The sequence below is a fragment of the Anopheles funestus genome, assembly GCF_943734845.2.
Source record: "Anopheles funestus chromosome X unlocalized genomic scaffold, idAnoFuneDA-416_04 X_unloc_67, whole genome shotgun sequence".
Classification (NCBI taxonomy): Eukaryota; Metazoa; Arthropoda; class Insecta; order Diptera; family Culicidae; genus Anopheles; species Anopheles funestus.
Genome location: NW_026045195.1, coordinates 102501 through 120000, shown reverse-complemented (window position 1 = coordinate 120000; position 17500 = coordinate 102501). Strand labels below are relative to the sequence as shown.

General features: G+C 47.1%; 1 non-coding gene across 1 annotated transcript; it reads right to left on the bottom strand.

Annotated features, from left to right (window-relative positions):
* Positions 1-464: 464 nt before the first annotated feature.
* LOC125773968 (5.8S ribosomal RNA) lies at positions 465-622 on the bottom strand. Its single transcript, XR_007420504.1, has one exon. It is a non-coding gene; the product is annotated as a 5.8S ribosomal RNA (ribosomal RNA).
* Between the last annotated feature and the right edge of the window lie 16878 nt (positions 623-17500).

The following is a 17500-nucleotide window of genomic DNA, read 5'->3' as shown; positions in this document are numbered from 1 at the left end:
ACGATGTCTCCCCCCGAGCATGTCGAGCCAACTGCACCACTATTGTATTGGACAACATGTTCCCCTCGGGCATCGATGGGTTAATCATGCACCACTATTATAAAACCCTTTGACGTTTTCCCCCAAGCACGTTGATCCAGTATTACGACGGATACGGTCAACGAATTCTTGGACATCAAAGAGGTTTTCGATTGAATTTCCCCATGTTTCACAACGTACTCTTAGCGGTATCCTACGATACGTCTCACTCTATTTGTGTGTGTGCGCGTTTACGTGCGTGCGATTTATGCGGTTCACCCCTTTACTTTCAGCGCCCTGCGGTCCCAACAAAGGTCCCGAGCACGCCATTATGCACAGTGTGGAAGCGTGTTTCCCCCACGACACTAGACGGGCTGCTCGCCATAGTGTTCTATTGTGGCACGCTCCACCCTGAAGTTTGGTTTGTTGTATATCAAGGAATTGATAGGCACTCAAGAATGTGTGCATCGGCCGGGTTTAATCGTCCGACGCGCAATATGCGTTCAACTTATCGGTGTTCATGTGTCCTGCAGTTCACATTGTGACGCGCATTTAGCTGCGGTCTTCATCGATCCATGAGCCGAGTGATCCCCTGCCTAGGGTTTTATAGTAAGGTTCCCAATGTAACACAATCCCGGTGGTACGTCCAAAGACTAACTTTCTGACTAAGTTGTCTTTATTACCCAATAGTCCCAGGCCTTGTGACTTGTGGCTCATGTCTACGCCCATGGCCACCATTCGCTAAGATAGTTTTGAAGTCACTTTGAAGGCCCAGGAACAACTCTCTTAGCACATCGGTTAACCTGGCGCCGCAGTCAACTCATGTGCTTGGATCGGATCGAGCTATTGAGTATTGGGCCTGCATACTCGCTCATCCGTATCCTTTGCGTACCGCCCCATGGCCCTTGTATGTCTGCACCACAGTTCCTGTTCGTTCCGTGCCTATGGCCGGATACGTATTGCACATCGGTATACCTGTCGCTACTCAGGCAACTCGTGTGCGTGGATTGGATCGAGAACATGGTGTGTGCCCCATGTTATAATTGATAGTCCATATCCACTTTATAGGTTAAAGTCATAAGTTGTGATTGCACAACCATACTTCATAAGAGTTTAATAACTCTTCAACTAACTTTCGTTCTGGTGTCTTGGTATCAAATCGCATAAGACACAAGATTCTACTGGCCAAATAGAATCTAGCACATTGGTTAACCTGACGCCGCAGTCAACTCATGTGCTTGGATCGGATCGAGCTATTGAGTATTGGGCCTGCATACTCGCTCATCCGTATCCTTTGCGTACCGCCCCATGGCCCTTGTATGTCTGCACCACAGTTCCTGTTCGTTCCGTGCCGTAGCCGGATACGTATTGCACATTGGTTAACCTGACGCCGCAGTCAACTCATGTGCTTGGATCGGATCGAGCTATTGAGTATTGGGCCTGCATACTCGCTCATCCGTATCCTTTGCGTACCGCCCCATGGCCCCGTCCTTAGAGTTAATGACTAATAGGCTTAACTCTTTGTATGTCTGCACCACAGTTCCCGTTCGTTCCGTGCCGTGGCCGGATACGTATTGCACAACAGTAGATACCATCACCTGACGTATCTAACACACCACTATTGTAACTCGTCGTCGAAGGACCTTTCAAGTGCCTGATGGCCAGGGGAGCTCTTACACGGCACGGAGACACAGTGATGCTCGCCCATCACAGTGTACAACGATCGAGTTTGCTTAAGTGTCTGGGTACCTACACACCAGACACAATGCAATGGCCACGGATCCACACAAGGCACATCACATGCAGAAAGCTTCACCAGATTATGACACATACCACACTCTTGTAACTCGTCGTCGAAGGGGCGTTCAAGTGCCTTACGGCTAGGGGAGATCTAGCTCGGCACGGAGACACAGTGATGGTCACCCATCAAAGTGTACAACGAACGAGTTGGCTTTCAACAAATTCTGACACATAGCAAGCGAGCGACCGAGCTACACCGAAGGCAGCCCATGGTTGGTCACTCGCGGACGATCATCAGTAATGATCCTTCCGCAGGTTCACCTACGGAAACCTTGTTACGACTTTTACTTCCTCTAAATCATCAAGTTCGGTCAACTTCAGCCATGCCAGCTGCAGCTCACGAAGGAACCGCGGAAGGTAAGCCTCCAGAAACCTCACTAAATAATCCATCGGTAGTAGCGACGGGCGGTGTGTACAAAGGGCAGGGACGTAATCAGCACTAGCTAATGACTAGTGCTTACTAGAAATTCCAGGTTCATGGGGACCGTTGCAGTCCCCAATCCCGACTAGATGGGCATTTTAGTGATTTCCCGTTCCTCTCGGAATGGGGGCGCCTATTGGCGAGAACACGCTGCGACCCACATTGTAGCACGCGTGCAGCCCAGAACATCTAAGGGCATCACGGACCTGTTATCGCTCATTCTCAGCTTGCTAAACACAAGTTGTCCCGCTAAGCAGGGCAAACGTAGCCGACGACCGCCCGTGAAGGCGCCGCCCGGCTGTAACGTCAGGTGCGCCCGGAGGCGCACTGCTGACAGCGTTCTAGTTAGCATGTTTGAGTCACGTTCGTTATCGGAATTAACCAGACAAATCATTCCACGAACTAAGAACGGCCATGCACCACTACCCTTAAATTTGAGAAAGAGCTATCAATCTGTCTTACCTCGATAAGTTTGGACCTGGTAAATTTTCCCGTGTTGAGTCAAATTAAGCCGCAAGCTCCACTTCTTGTGGTGCCCTTCCGTCAATTCCTTTAAGTTTCAACTTTGCAACCATACTTCCCCCGGAACCCGATTTTGGTTTCCCGGAAGCGACTGAGAGCACCGAATAGGGGTAGCGTCTCCCAATTGCTAATTGGCATCGTTTACGGTTAGAACTAGGGCGGTATCTAATCGCCTTCGATCCTCTAACTTTCGTTCTTGATTAAAGAAAGCATCCATGGCAAACGCTTTCGCTTCAGTTGGTCCTACGACGGTCTACGAATTTCACCTCTCGCGCCGTAATACCAATGCCCCCAACTACTTCTGTTAATCATTACCTCTAGGTTTCTGACAAACCAACGAAATCGTATAAACCGAGGTCATATTCCATTATTCCATGCAAGATTATTCTCGGCCAACGCCAACCCCACGGGGGGGCCGGACGCTTTGTCTTAGCCTGCTTTGAGCACTCTAATTTGTTCAAGGTAAATGTGAGTATCTTGAGCACCATGAGGAGCCCGTGCCGGAGTTAACCGGTAGCACGGTACTCGTTCACAGAGTAACGCCCAAGTACACCATTGTGAGTCGCAGCCGTGAGCGCGCGCACGAACGGCCCCGGCGTGTAACCGGGCGCCCGTGGCGGTCACGTGTCTGGACGGGCAATCAACTTCGAACGTTTTAACCGCAACAACTTTAATATACGCTAGTGGAGCTGGAATTACCGCGGCTGCTGGCACCAGACTTGCCCTCCACTTGATCCTTGTTGAAGGATTTATACTCAACTCATTCCAATTATGGACCATCGTTAGAGAGGTCCATATTGTTATTTCTCGTCACTACCTCCCCGTACTGGGATTGGGTAATTTACGCGCCTGCTGCCTTCCTTGGATGTGGTAGCCATTTCTCAGGCTCCCTCTCCGGAATCGAACCCTGATTCCCCGTTACCCGTCGCAACCATGGTAGTCCTCTACACTACCATCAATAGTTGATAGGGCAGACATTTGAAAGATCTGTCGTCAGTCGACAAGCGACCATACGATCTGCGTCCTTATCCAGACTTCAACTCAAGCCGCCCGGAGGCGATTGGTTTAACTAATAAGTGCACCAGTTCAGCTACCCGCGAGGGCAACAGTCCCGGCATGTTGCATGTATTAGCTCTGGATTTTCCACAGTTATCCAAGTAACTAGTGGTAGGATGATCTTGTGAATTATAGCTGTTATACTGAGCCTTATGCGGTTTCACATTCATTTATGTTTGTACTTAGACATGCATGGCTTAACCTTTGAGACAAGCGTATATTACTGGTAGGATCAACCAGAATTCGTTCCACTACAGACACACACTCGCTTAGTGGGAAATAAATTTCCACACAACTCTCTCTCTCTAGAACCATATGGAATGGCTCTTTGGTGTTGGGTAAGGCACCAATTTGTTGGGGTGTAACGGTCACCACCAACTTTAAGTTTGTTAGGGCACAACGGAAACCACTAACTAAACTTTAGGAAACTAAATTTCCTCACACATTATCTCTCACCATATTAGCACTAGGTGCTATCCACGATTGTACAACGTTTCAACTCTTGAATCGACCGTAGGGCCGCGGAATTGCTTCCGGGCCCCTATTCTCGCTATTAATTGTTCATCTCTTTCAATACATCGAGTTCGTTCCATTGGGTAGTTCGCATGGCGAACGTTTTGATGCAGCCCCCTGGGGGACCACGGCACTTTACACCGGGTATGGTGTATGCGCAACCTACAGATAACAATAAACCCCTTATGCGTGTGTAAACCGATGTTGGGCTGCTCAACATCTTTCATGGTTACATCACTTGCACCAGAACCCACGGTGCCGATTTGGTAATATGTTGTACATTTACTCTCAAGATGTACGCTTCGGCCCCTTATTCAGGGGCTCAAGCTATTACCAGCAAGAACAATCCTCATCCAGACTTGAACTCGAAACACCCGCAGGCGAACGGTTTAACTAATAAGTGCACCAGTCTTGAATCCATGCGTCGGTGGAAACAATGCCGGCGTGTTGCATGTATTAGCTCTGAACTTAGCGAGTGATTGCCTTGCAGCTGTCATACTGAGCGTAGAGCGTGATTATCGCTCACTTGAACCATGTTGAATGGCTCTTTGGTGTAGGGTAAGGCACCAATTTGTTGGGGCGTAACGGTCACCACCAACTTAAGACTTGCTTATAGGTATTTCAACGTTTTCAACTCTTAAATCGACCGTGTTTCATTATCATCTCTTCTTCTTATTAAATGCATAGAGTTCGTTCCATTGGGTAGTTCGCGTGGCGAACGGTTTGATGCAGCCCCCCGGGGGGGACCACGGCACTTTACACCGGGCATGGTGTATGCGCAACCTACAGATCACCAATATATTTGTGATCGATAATGCACACTTCTTACACGACTGACCAGTCGACAGCGCTGCCTTCCTATTATGCGTGTGTAAACCGATGTTGGGCTGCTCAACATCTTTCACGGTTACATCACTTGCACCCGAACCCATGGTGCCGATTTGGTAATATGTTGTACATGGTCTCAAGATGTACGCTTCGACCCCTTATTCAGGGGCTCAAGCTATTACCAGCAAGATCAATCCTCATCCAGACTTGAACTCGAAACACCCGGAGGCGAACGGTTTAACTAATAAGTGCACCAGTCTTGAATCCATGCGTCGGTGGAAACAATGCCGGCATGTTGCATGTATTAGCTCTGAACATAGCGAGTGATTGCCTTGTAGCTGTCGAACTGAGCGTAGAATGTGATTATCGCTCACTTGAAAGGGTCAAGCCCTTTCGAGTCGTCCGGTTTTTACGCCAGACGACTCGGTTCACCATCTTTCGGGAAGGGACCGTCTCGGTCGCAAGCTGCTCCGGTCCCTAAACAACCTGCGACAAATGATAGGAAATGCCGACATCAACACGTGTTCAGTTTGGTTTATCGCTCATAGGTCTTTTTGACCATCGATCCCTGATTATAACTCTCAATTAAACAGTCAGGAGAGTAAGGCATGCCCATCGATATCTCATCGACAGGCGATACCGCAAGAACGGCCAACGACACATCAGGTGATCGATTATTGCTACGACTTTTGCTTAATCGTTTCCACTCCTTAGAGAAAGAAACCCCCGGGGACCGTCTCGGTCGCAAGCTGCTCCGGTCCCTAAACAACCTGCGACAAATGATAGGAAATGCCGACATCAATACGTGTTCAGTTTGGTTTATCGCTCATTGGTCTTGTTTGACCATCGATCCCTGATTAATACTCTCAATTAGAAGGTCGGTAGAGTAAGGCATGCCCATCGATATCTCATCGACAGGCGATACCGCATGAACGGCCAACGACACATCAGAGGATCGTATCTTGCTACAACTCTTGCTTAATAGTTTCCACTCCTTGGAGAAAGAAACCCCCGGGGACCGTCTCGGCCGCAAGTTGCTCCGGTCCCTAAACAACCTGCGGCATCAAATGATAGGAAAAGCCGACATCAATACGTGTTCAGTTTGGTTTATCGCTCATAGGTCTGTTTGACCATCGATCCTAGAATTCAACTTTCGAGTAAGGCATGCCCGTCGATATCTCATCGATAGGCGATACCGGTAGAACGGCCAACGACACACATCTAGGATCGCATTTACTCTTCCTTGGATGGATAACCAATACCCTAGGACCGTTTCATCGCGAGCTGCTCCGGTCCTCAAACAACTCGCGAACCACCGATAGGATGATATTAGGAATGGCCGACTTTCATCCTTTAACTCTCAGTTCTGCTTACCAAAACATAGGTACTTGGACCTTAAAGACCACTATATGTTCCCCGATCGGGGGCAATCGGAACGTCTATCCATCATCAACATCGTTTCACTCATTCCGAACCACCAAATTGGACAGACAGTACCATATTCACCAACCGATTGTTTCAACTTCGCAAACTGTATGGTAAGTTCTACTAATTTCACATCTTACCATCGACTAATAGTGCATAAATCCACTTGGAAATCACTTTTCCTTGGTCCTCGGACCTTCTACGACAACGTCCAACAAATATCCGAAGTCGTTTCCCAACTTAGACCAAGCATTTCGTATCTTTACTTCTAATCGATTTTTTCTCTCATAATTGACGATCAAAATCTAAAAACCACATTTTGAGCCAGAAGCAGTCGTCCGATCGTCCTGGGGGTAGTCTCAATCGATTTAGAAGGGCCCAATTCATAAAGATACGTACTCAGTCAAATTCATGCTTCTGGCTCACCTACCCCCTATATAGAAAACGAAAGCGTACAGGCGTGGAAAACGTGCCATTTTTCTCCATCACGGACTTTTTTTTTCTCGTTGCACCGACTCTAGTAAAAAAGTGAAATTTTTTACTAGTTACCAACTTTTGCAAATTATCATCGGATATCACTTTTCATGGTCTATAGTAAGTTCTTATCACGTTTTAGTAGTTTTTGAAAAAAAAATTTTTTTGAACTTTTCAAAATTTTTCAAAACAAAGTTTTTGTAGGCGGTTTTGTGTATGGAGGGTTACTAGTCTCGGGGTCACTGTTTGACCAAAAAACCACTATATATCATTCGAAAGGTAATTTCAAGGGCTACAAAAAATTGTTCTACGGCACCCCCCTCCGACGTCTAGTATTCGAGTTATTGGCCAAAAACCATCACTTGAGCGATTTTTCGTTCAGGGTACCCGACTCTAGTAAAAAAGTGAAATTTTTCTCGATTGACCAAGTGTTGCAAATGACCATCGGATTTCACTTTTTATGGTCTATAGTGAGTTCTGATCACGATTTGGTACTTTTTGAAAAAATTTTTTTGACGCACTTTTCAAAATTTTGCAAAACCAAAACTTTTTAGGCGGTTTTGTGTATGGAGGGTTACTAGTCTCGGGGTCACTGTTTGACCAAAAAACCACTATATATCATTCGAAAGGTAATTTCAAGGGCTACAAAAAATTGTTCTACGACACCCCCCTCCGACGTCTAGTATTCGAGTTATTGGCCAAAAACCGCAACTATAGCGGTTTTTCGTACAGGGTACCCGACTCTAGTAAAATGATGCGATTTTTACTAGTCTAGGAACTTTTTGGTCAAAAAATCAAGTATATGTCATTCGATAGATAATTTCAAGGGCTACCAAAAATTGTTCCACGACACCCCCCTGCGACGTCTAGTATTCGAGTTATTAGCCAAAAACCGCAACTTAAGCGGTTTTTCGTCCAGGGTACCCGACTCTAGTAAAATGATGCGATTTTTACTAGTCTAGGGAACTTTTTGGCCAAAAATCAAGTATATGTCATTCGATAGATAATTTCAAGGGCTACCAAAAATTGTTCCACGACACCCCCCTCCGACGTCTAGTATTAGAGTTATTAGCCAAAAACCGCAACTATAGCGGTTTTTCGTCCAGGGTACCCGACTCTAGTAAAATGATGCGATTTTTACTAGTCTAGGGAACTTTTTGGCCAAAAATCAAGTATATGTCATTCGATAGATAATTTCAAGGGCTACCAAAAATTGTTCCACGACACCCCCCTGCGACGTCTAGTATTCGAGTTATTAGCCAAAAACCGCAATTATAGCGGTTTTTCGTCCAGGGTACCCGACTCTAGTAAAATGATGCGATTTTTACTAGTCTAGGGAACTTTTTGGCCAAAAATCAAGTATATGTCATTCGATAGATAATTTCAAGGGCTACCAAAAATTGTTCCACGACACCCCCCTGCGACGTCTAGTATTCGAGTTATTAGCCAAAAACCGCAATTATAGCGGTTTTTCGTCCAGGGTACCCGACTCTAGTAAAATGATGCGATTTTTACTAGTCTAGGGAACTTTTTGGCCAAAAATCAAGTATATGTCATTCGATAGATAATTTCAAGGGCTACCAAAAATTGTTCCATGACACCCCCCTGCGACGTCTAGTATTCGAGTTATGGGCCAAAAACCATTCATACTTGAGCATTTTGCTCATTTTGCCTGTACGGGTACCGGGGACTAGTAAAATCAGGCCAATTTTACTAGAGTAGGGGTCCTTTTTGGTCAAAAAAACAACTTTTGCTCGTTCGATAGGGAATCGATAGGGCAACAAAAAATCGTTCTACGACCCCCCCTTCCGATGTCTAGTATTCGAGTTATGGGCCAAAAACAGTTTATAGCTAATTTTTCACTCGATTTTTCACCAAGTATCGCACATTACTCCGGTTCTATACATTGGATCGTCAATCTTTAAGATTTTATGGGTAGTTCCAACTGTTTGCTACATTTCATCCATACATCACCAACCGATTCAATGTCTGTGCTAGAAGTTATTAGAGGAATAAAAAAATTTACCCTTGGCTTTGGACCGTACAATTTTACCCATTTTTGGCCCATATTTGCCCCATAGCTCCGCCGGTATCCAAGATATGGCCACACTTTCTTCTGGCCATGGGTAGATGGCACTTGTGGCTAGATTTCTTCCATGCACCACTAATCGCTACCATGTCTGTGGCCGGAGCTATTCGACGAACAACCATCGCATTTACCTAGGTACTTTTTCGGATTTTTGGTCCAACTTGCACCATTTTTGGCCCATATTTGCCCCATAGCTCCGCCGGTATCCAAGATATGGCCACACTTTCTTCTGGCCATGGGTAGATGGCACTTGTGGCTAGATTTCTTCCATGCACCACTAATCGCTACCATGTCTGTGGCCGGAGCTATTCGACGAACAACCATCGCATTTACCTAGGTACTTTTTCGGATTTTTGGTCCAACTTGCACCATTTTTGGCCCATATTTGCCCCATAGCTCCGCCGGTATCCAAGATATGGCCACACTTTCTTCTGGCCATGGGTAGATGGCACTTGTGGCTAGATTTCTTCCATGCACCACTAATCGCTACCATGTCTGTGGCCGGAGCTATTCGACGAACAACCATCGCATTTACCTAGGTACTTTTTCGGATTTTTGGTCCAACTTGCACCATTTTTGGCCCATATTTGCCCCATAGCTCCGCCGGTATCCAAGATATGGCCACACTTTCTTCTGGCCATGGGTAGATGGCACTTGTGGCTAGATTTCTTCCATGCACCACTAATCGCTACCATGTCTGTGGCCGGAGCTATTCGACGAACAACCATCGCATTTACCTAGGTACTTTTTCGGATTTTTGGTCCAACTTGCACCATTTTTGGCCCATATTTGCCCCATAGCTCCGCTGGTATCCAAGATATGGCCACACTTTCTTCTGGCCATGGGTAGATGGCACTTGTGGCTAGATTTCTTCCATGCACCACTAATCGCTACCATGTCTGTGGCCGGAGCTATTCGACGAACAACCATCGCATTTACCTAGGTACTTTTTCGGATTTTTGGTCCAACTTGCACCATTTTTGGCCCATATTTGCCCCATAGCTCCGCCGGTATCCAAGATATGGCCACACTTTCTTCTGGCCATGGGTAGATGGCACTTGTGGCTAGATTTCTTCCATGCACCACTAATCGCTACCATGTCTGTGGCCGGAGCTATTCGACGAACAACCATCGCATTTACCTAGGTACTTTTTCGGATTTTTGGTCCAACTTGCACCATTTTTGGCCCATATTTGCCCCATAGCTCCGCCGGTATCCAAGATATGGCCACACTTTCTTCTGGCCATGGGTAGATGGCACTTGTGGCTAGATTTCTTCCATGCACCACTAATCGCTACCATGTCTGTGGCCGGAGCTATTCACGAAAGCGCCTCGCGCACTTGGTCGGATTTTTGGTCCAACTTGCACCATTTTTGGCCCATATTTGCCCCATAGCTCCGCCGGTATCCAAGATATGGCCACACTTTCTTCTGGCCATGGGTAGATGGCACTTGTGGCTAGATTTCTTCCATGCACCACTAATCGCTACCATGTCTGTGGCCGGAGCTATTCGACGAACAACCATCGCATTCACCTTCTCGTTGCACTTCTTCGGGAATTTGGTGCAACCAAGTTTTCACTATAACTTGGTCATTTTCCGTCCATCGGACATGCGGTTTTGGGTGTCGATACTTGACACCGCGCGCTACAATATGTTCCTCCACGACCATGTGGTCCGATGCTTCCAACAGGAGCTATTCGAGGAGTACCGATTTTTCACCATTAAAAATGCTCGTTTTTGCACCAACTTTTGCCTATAACTCAGGCTGCATCGATCGGATCTTCAATCTTGAAAAAGTTTTGGATAGGTGGCATCAAATGCTACATTTCGTTCTTCCACGTCAACTTTGTCCGATGTCTAGCAAAAAAGTTATTCGCGAACCAAGTCCAGAACCCATGCAATGGCTGCCCACATTGCATACATTACGGCGGTTAACTCTCGTTACTCTATACCGAGGACTTGGTACTTTTTCAGGCATTCGTTGCTACTTCTCGGTTCATGATATTCGTTTACGGTCTTCACTAGGGCATTTGGTGCTCCTTATCGGTTCATGATATTCGTTTACGGTCTTCACTAGGGCATTTGGTGCTCCTTATCGGTTCATGATATTCGTTTACGGTCTTCACTAGGGCATTTGGTGCTCCTTCTCGGTTCATGATATTCGTTTACGGTCTTCACTAGGGCATTTGGTAATGGGCTTCCCACTTTCTACTGATCGATCCATACTCACTTGCGTGCACCTAGCCTAGGAAGGTTTCCTATGGCTTCCCATCTTTCTACTGATCGATCCATACTCACTTGCGTGCACCTAGCCTAGGAAGGTTTCCTATGGCTTCCCATCTTTCTACTGATCGATCCATACTCACTTGCGTGCACCTAGCCTAGGAAGGTTTCCTATGGCTTCCCATCTTTCTACTGATCGATCCATACTCACTTGCGTGCACCTAGCCTAGGAAGGTTTCCTTGGGCTTCCCATCTTTCTACTGATCGATCCATACTCACTTGCGTGCACCTAGCCTAGGAAGGTTTCCTATGGCTTCCCATCTTTCTACTGATCGATCCATACTCACTTGCGTGCACCTAGCCTAGGAAGGTTTCCTATGGCTTCCCATCTTTCTACTGATCGATCCATACTCACTTGCGTGCACCTAGCCTAGGAAGGTTTCCTATGGCTTCCCATCTTTCTACTGATCGATCCATACTCACTTGCGTGCACCTAGCCTAGGAAGGTTTCCTTGGGCTTCCCATCTTTCTACTGATCGATCCATACTCACTTGCGTGCACCTAGCCTAGGAAGGTTTCCTATGGCTTCCCATCTTTCTACTGATCGATCCATACTCACTTGCGTGCACCTAGCCTAGGAAGGTTTCCTATGGCTTCCCATCTTTCTACTGATCGATCCATACTCACTTGCGTGCACCTAGCCTAGGAAGGTTTCCTATGGCTTCCCATCTTTCTACTGATCGATCCATACTCACTTGCGTGCACCTAGCCTAGGAAGGTTTCCTATGGCTTCCCATCTTTCTACTGATCGATCCATACTCACTTGCGTGCACCTAGCCTAGGAAGGTTTCCTTGGGCTTCCCATCTTTCTACTGATCGATCCATACTCACTTGCGTGCACCTAGCCTAGGAAGGTTTCCTATGGCTTCCCATCTTTCTACTGATCGATCCATACTCACTTGCGTGCACCTAGCCTAGGAAGGTTTCCTATGGCTTCCCATCTTTCTACTGATCGATCCATACTCACTTGCGTGCACCTAGCCTAGGAAGGTTTCCTATGGCTTCCCATCTTTCTACTGATCGATCCATACTCACTTGCGTGCACCTAGCCTAGGAAGGTTTCCTATGGCTTCCCATCTTTCTACTGATCGATCCATACTCACTTGCGTGCACCTAGCCTAGGAAGGTTTCCTATGGCTTCCCATCTTTCTACTGATCGATCCATACTCACTTGCGTGCACCTAGCCTAGGAAGGTTTCCTTGGGCTTCCCATCTTTCTACTGATCGATCCATACTCACTTGCGTGCACCTAGCCTAGGAAGGTTTCCTTGGGCTTCCCATCTTTCTACTGATCGATCCATACTCACTTGCGTGCACCTAGCCTAGGAAGGTTTCCTATGGCTTCCCATCTTTCTACTGATCGATCCATACTCACTTGCGTGCACCTAGCCTAGGAAGGTTTCCTTGGGCTTCCCATCTTTCTACTGATCGATCCATACTCACTTGCGTGCACCTAGCCTAGGAAGGTTTCCTATGGCTTCCCATCTTTCTACTGATCGATCCATACTCACTTGCGTGCACCTAGCCTAGGAAGGTTTCCTATGGCTTCCCATCTTTCTACTGATCGATCCATACTCACTTGCGTGCACCTAGCCTAGGAAGGTTTCCTATGGCTTCCCATCTTTCTACTGATCGATCCATACTCACTTGCGTGCACCTAGCCTAGGAAGGTTTCCTATGGCTTCCCATCTTTCTACTGATCGATCCATACTCACTTGCGTGCACCTAGCCTAGGAAGGTTTCCTATGGCTTCCCATCTTTCTACTGATCGATCCATACTCACTTGCGTGCACCTAGCCTAGGAAGGTTTCCTATGGCTTCCCATCTTTCTACTGATCGATCCATACTCACTTGCGTGCACCTAGCCTAGGAAGGTTTCCTTGGGCTTCCCATCTTTCTACTGATCGATCCATACTCACTTGCGTGCACCTAGCCTAGGAAGGTTTCCTATGGCTTCCCATCTTTCTACTGATCGATCCATACTCACTTGCGTGCACCTAGCCTAGGAAGGTTTCCTATGGCTTCCCATCTTTCTACTGATCGATCCATACTCACTTGCGTGCACCTAGCCTAGGAAGGTTTCCTATGGCTTCCCATCTTTCTACTGATCGATCCATACTCACTTGCGTGCACCTAGCCTAGGAAGGTTTCCTATGGCTTCCCATCTTTCTACTGATCGATCCATACTCACTTGCGTGCACCTAGCCTAGGAAGGTTTCCTATGGCTTCCCATCTTTCTACTGATCGATCCATACTCACTTGCGTGCACCTAGCCTAGGAAGGTTTCCTTGGGCTTCCCATCTTTCTACTGATCGATCCATACTCACTTGCGTGCACCTAGCCTAGGAAGGTTTCCTATGGCTTCCCATCTTTCTACTGATCGATCCATACTCACTTGCGTGCACCTAGCCTAGGAAGGTTTCCTTGGGCTTCCCATCTTTCTACTGATCGATCCATACTCACTTGCGTGCACCTAGCCTAGGAAGGTTTCCTATGGCTTCCCATCTTTCTACTGATCGATCCATACTCACTTGCGTGCACCTAGCCTAGGAAGGTTTCCTATGGCTTCCCATCTTTCTACTGATCGATCCATACTCACTTGCGTGCACCTAGCCTAGGAAGGTTTCCTATGGCTTCCCATCTTTCTACTGATCGATCCATACTCACTTGCGTGCACCTAGCCTAGGAAGGTTTCCTATGGCTTCCCATCTTTCTACTGATCGATCCATACTCACTTGCGTGCACCTAGCCTAGGAAGGTTTCCTATGGCTTCCCATCTTTCTACTGATCGATCCATACTCACTTGCGTGCACCTAGCCTAGGAAGGTTTCCTTGGGCTTCCCATCTTTCTACTGATCGATCCATACTCACTTGCGTGCACCTAGCCTAGGAAGGTTTCCTTGGGCTTCCCATCTTTCTACTGATCGATCCATACTCACTTGCGTGCACCTAGCCTAGGAAGGTTTCCTATGGCTTCCCATCTTTCTACTGATCGATCCATACTCACTTGCGTGCACCTAGCCTAGGAAGGTTTCCTTGGGCTTCCCATCTTTCTACTGATCGATCCATACTCACTTGCGTGCACCTAGCCTAGGAAGGTTTCCTATGGCTTCCCATCTTTCTACTGATCGATCCATACTCACTTGCGTGCACCTAGCCTAGGAAGGTTTCCTATGGCTTCCCATCTTTCTACTGATCGATACATACTCACTTGCGTGCACCTAGCCTAGGAAGGTTTCCTATGGCTTCCCATCTTTCTACTGATCGATCCATACTCACTTGCGTGCACCTAGCCTAGGAAGGTTTCCTATGGCTTCCCATCTTTCTACTGATCGATCCATACTCACTTGCGTGCACCTAGCCTAGGAAGGTTTCCTATGGCTTCCCATCTTTCTACTGATCGATCCATACTCACTTGCGTGCACCTAGCCTAGGAAGGTTTCCTTGGGCTTCCCATCTTTCTACTGATCGATCCATACTCACTTGCGTGCACCTAGCCTAGGAAGGTTTCCTTGGGCTTCCCATCTTTCTACTGATCGATCCATACTCACTTGCGTGCACCTAGCCTAGGAAGGTTTCCTATGGCTTCCCATCTTTCTACTGATCGATCCATACTCACTTGCGTGCACCTAGCCTAGGAAGGTTTCCTATGGCTTCCCATCTTTCTACTGATCGATCCATACTCACTTGCGTGCACCTAGCCTAGGAAGGTTTCCTATGGCTTCCCATCTTTCTACTGATCGATCCATACTCACTTGCGTGCACCTAGCCTAGGAAGGTTTCCTATGGCTTCCCATCTTTCTACTGATCGATCCATACTCACTTGCGTGCACCTAGCCTAGGAAGGTTTCCTATGGCTTCCCATCTTTCTACTGATCGATCCATACTCACTTGCGTGCACCTAGCCTAGGAAGGTTTCCTTGGGCTTCCCATCTTTCTACTGATCGATCCATACTCACTTGCGTGCACCTAGCCTAGGAAGGTTTCCTTGGGCTTCCCATCTTTCTACTGATCGATCCATACTCACTTGCGTGCACCTAGCCTAGGAAGGTTTCCTATGGCTTCCCATCTTTCTACTGATCGATCCATACTCACTTGCGTGCACCTAGCCTAGGAAGGTTTCCTTGGGCTTCCCATCTTTCTACTGATCGATCCATACTCACTTGCGTGCACCTAGCCTAGGAAGGTTTCCTATGGCTTCCCATCTTTCTACTGATCGATCCATACTCACTTGCGTGCACCTAGCCTAGGAAGGTTTCCTATGGCTTCCCATCTTTCTACTGATCGATCCATACTCACTTGCGTGCACCTAGCCTAGGAAGGTTTCCCTTTGGTACCGACTTCCATCTACGCACTCGATATAACCTAGGTACTTGGTACCGATGATGGTTAACACTCAAGCATTTCTTGCATCCTGCGTGCAAGGTACCAATTTTCACTTCTCAGGTGCGTTTATGAGCCCGCATTAATCCAATATCGCTCTGATGGCCTTTCTTATTATTTCATCCGATAGCCCTTGCCAAAAGCTACCAAAAGTTCCTCCACGGCCATGTGCTCCGACGCTTAGTTTAGGAAATATTCGAAAAAATTCAAAATAGGAAGCATTTTCTTATTGGAAAATCACCTTAAATCGATGGCCATTTTTTGGGCAAAAACTTTAACGTCTTCCCGACTTTGCGGGAATTGCGAATTTTAGGCACCCAGAGAAAATCTTTTACTTTAAGGGGGCGGCCGCGAAGTTGCCCAAAGTCTCGGACACAAAAATTCTCAAGTTCCCCACTCTAGTAAATCGCCCTATGAGTATCTCCTGGCCCGCGAGCTCTGCGAGCGGGCCAGCTTCGGCGATTTTTGCCTTTTCGCCTAGGCGGTTCTTCTACGAAATTGGTCCACAGCTTTTGCTCAGAAAGCTAGCATTTGTTGCAACAGTTAGGTACTTGGTACCACATTTTGGTATCCATTTGGGCATTTGTGGCAACTACTCGGTACTTTGGCCCACATTTCGCTCTACTCGGGCTTCTATGGTGGTACTTGTCGGTACTTCTGGCCAACTTAGGCCAATTGGGTGCAACTTGTGGGTACTCTGTGGGTACTTTAGGGCATATTGTGTCTTTCGGGTGAACCTTCGCGATACTTCATGGGTACTGATGGCCAACTTAGGAACATTCAGTGCAACCTTTGGGCCTAAGGAAATTTGTCCAACTCTTTGGACTTAGAAAATTTTCTGGACTTAGAAAATTTTTTGGACTTGTAAAAATTTTCAAATGTTCAATTTGGCCCACATTTCGCTCTACTCGGGCCTCTATGGTGCTACTTGGCGGTACTTTTGGCCAACTTAGGCCAATTGGGTGCTCTTTGTGGGTACTCTATCGGTACTTTTGGCCATGTTAGGCCCACTCGGTGCTATTTGTGGGTACTCTATCGGTACTTTTGGCCAACTTAGGCCAACTCAGTGCTTCTTGTGGGTACTCTATCGGTACTTTTGGCCATGTTAGGCCCATTGGGTGCTATTTGTGGGTACTCTATCGGTACTTTTGGCCAACTTAGGCCAATTGGGTGCTACTTATGGGTACTCTATCGGTACTTTTGGCCAACTTAGGCCAATTGGGTGCTCTTTGTGGGTTCTCTATCGGTACTTTTGGCCAACTTAGGCCCATTCGGTGCTATTTGTGGGTACTCTATCGGTACTTTTGGCCAACTTAGGCCAACTCAGTGCTTCTTGTGGGTACTCTATCGGTACTTTTGGCCAACTTAGGCCCATGGGGTGCTATTTGTGGGTACTCTATCGGTACTTTTGGCCAACTTAGGCCAACTCAGTGCTTCTTGTGGGTACTCTATCGGTACTTTTGGCCAACTTAGGCCCATTCGGTGCTATTTGTGGGTACTCTATCGGTACTTTTGGCCAACTTAGGCCAACTCAGTGCTACTTGTGGGTACTCTATCGGTACTTTTGGCCAACTTAGGCCAATGGGGTGCTATATGTGGGTACTCTATCGGTACTTTTGGCCATGTTAGGCCCATTCGGTGCTATATGTGGGTGCTCTATCGGTACTTTTGGCCATGTTAGGCCCAC